The 2,500-nt window shown below is 77.2% G+C and overlaps 1 non-coding gene across 1 annotated transcript; it reads right to left on the reverse strand.

Moving 5' to 3' along the window:
• Positions 1–361: 361 nt before the first annotated feature.
• Positions 362–514, reverse strand: LOC137459718 (5.8S ribosomal RNA). Its single transcript, XR_010992475.1, has one exon. It is a non-coding gene; the product is annotated as a 5.8S ribosomal RNA (ribosomal RNA).
• Positions 515–2,500: the final 1,986 nt, after the last annotated feature.

A 2,500-nucleotide genomic window follows, 5' to 3' on the forward strand; every position in this document is an offset into this window, starting at 1 on the left:
ACGGCAGACGCGCGGCGCGGACGCGGCAGCACGGCACGGTACCCCCGCGGTACCCACCCGCAGACAGCCGCGCCCGCGCGGGAGTGCCGGGAGGGGCGAGGCCCGCGCCTCCTCCCCCAACCGGGCTCTCGTCTCCCCCAACGCCCCACCGGGCGTCGCTGGACCAACGGGGAACCCCTGCCGGCGAAGCCCCGGCGGGACGAACTCCGCGAGAGCGGGCGCTCCGGGAGCGGGGAGCTACGGAGCGCTCCCCGAGTCTGCACTTAGGGGGACGAAGGCCCCTCCCCGCCCGGGGGAGAGCCTGCGAGGCGACCCCAGCCGCGCCGCTCGGCGGGCACCGAGGCGGCGATTGATCGTCAAGCGACGCTCAGACAGGCGTAGCCCCGGGAGGAACCCGGGGCCGCAAGTGCGTTCGAAGTGTCGATGATCAATGTGTCCTGCAATTCACATTAATTCTCGCAGCTAGCTGCGTTCTTCATCGACGCACGAGCCGAGTGATCCACCGCTAAGAGTTGTCTGGCTTTTCGGCACCGCCCCGCCAGCGCGGAGGGGCCGGGACCGCTCGCAAAGGAGCGGCCCCTCGGAGAGCGCGGCACGGCGGCCGCTCGCCTCACATTGACCGTACAAGCACAGGAGAGGGGGGGAAAATAAAACGAAACCCCGAAGCGGCAAAAGCAAGGGGCGGGGAGCCCGCGCTCCCGGCTTTTTTCCCTCCCCCGAGGAGGGAAAAACGCACCTTGCGGCGCTTCGGGGCCGGACCAGGCGCCCGGGCTCGCTCCGACCTCGGCGCGGAGGAGGCCCGCCGCGCGCCGCCGGGAACGTGCCCCGAACCCGGCCTCGCCTCGCGTGCACGGGGAAAGAAAACCCCCTTCGCTTCCCCACCCAACGGCGGGGGGGGGGGGGTGTCTCTCGCTGGCCGCCCCGTGCCGTCGCGGAGACGCCACGAAGCGAGGCAGCGGAGACCCCCCCCCCCCCCGCCCCGGGGAGCGAGGGGGGCCGGGCGCACAACCCCGCCGGAGGAGAGCGCGCGCGCGCCTCCGCACCGGCCCCTCCAACGCCGCCACCGCTGCGGCCCATCCCGGACTTTCTTTTCCCCCGCTTTGGCCCCGGGGCCGAGCCCCGGCCGGCTCGCGCCCTCGGGCGGCTTCCTCTCGCCACCGAACCCCCCCCCCGCCGCGGGGGACGGAAAACGGCTTGCGAGACGGAAAGCCCGAGCCCACGTGGGACGCCACCGCGGCGACCCGCCGGCCCTCGCCGGGCGGCGCACCCGCCGACCGACAAACCCCAGCGGCACGAGCCCCTTCCATCCTCCCCCGGCGCCACCGCGCCGCCGGCTTCGCTCGCTCGACCCCTTCCGTGGCCCCGCGGCCAGGCGGACAGCGGACGGCGCTGAGCCGGGGGGCGGGCCCCCGCTCTCCCCGTTTCCACGCGGAGACCGGGGGTGGGACGCCCCCGGCTGCCCGCCCGTCCCCCACCCGGCACGCGCCGGGAAGGCGAACGGGGAAGCCCGCGGGCAGGGCCCGGGACCGGGACAGCCGCAGCCGGTGGCAGGGTGCCCTCCGGCGAGGGACCGGAGCCGGAGACGCCGAGCGACGCCCGCCGCCGCTCGGACGCGGTCACGCCACCCGAAACCGGCCCCGGACGGGGGGGGAACCGGCAGCGCGAGACCGCCGAGGGCGCCAGCTCGCCGGGGCCCCGCTCTGGGGCCTGGGCAAAGGGAAAAAAGGACCGGGAGGTCCGCAGCGGCCCGCGCCGCAAGAGGCGCCGCCGCCGAGCCGCGGCAACGCGCCCGCACAAAACCCCCGGCGGGGGGCGAAGCGCCCTGGGCCAGCCCCCACCGCGGGGGCTCGCCGCCCCGGCCCGCGAGAAGCCCGCGCTTCAACGCGCCGCCGGGGACGCCCGTGGCGAGGCGAGGCGCGGGCCGGACCACGGCCGACCTCGCGCGGTGGGCTCTCTCCGGCCGAGCGCTCGGACCGCAGAGAGGGGGGGGCAGCAGAGTCCCCTCCCCGGCCCGGCGGGCCCCCGGAGGACGACGAGCGCGACGACGGCGGACCTAGCCAGAGGCATTGCGGGGGCAACCCCCGCCCCTCTGAAGGCACCCCGCCCGCCCCCGCGCTCGCCCCCGCATCCGGGGGGTGGCGCGCCGAGCCGCCCGGGTCTTTAAACCGCCGCCCGGCTTCCTCCGCGGTAGGGCAAGGCCGCGGACGAAGGCGCGGAACGCTAGGTACCTGACCCTGGGGTGAGGGAAACCAGACTTAAGGCCCCGCGGGGGTGCCTCCCCCCACTGCCGCCGTCGGGGGGAGCGTCCGCCCGCGGGGGCCGCGCCCGACGTCCGCCGCCACCACCGCGCCCCTGGCCTGGCCCGAGGCCCGGGGTTTCCCTCAGTCAGCCGGCGCTGCGCTCGGGGGAGGAGGGACGCGGCTGGGGACGCCCATGCCGCGCGCTCGCCACGCGGCGAGCGCCCGGCTACGGCGGCCCCGGCGGCGGACCGGCGCAGGGC

This window comes from Melanerpes formicivorus, unplaced genomic scaffold (assembly GCF_026170545.1).
Source record: "Melanerpes formicivorus ecotype bairdi unplaced genomic scaffold, bMelFor1.0.p_v2 SCAF_402, whole genome shotgun sequence".
NCBI lineage: Eukaryota > Metazoa > Chordata > Aves > Piciformes > Picidae > Melanerpes > Melanerpes formicivorus.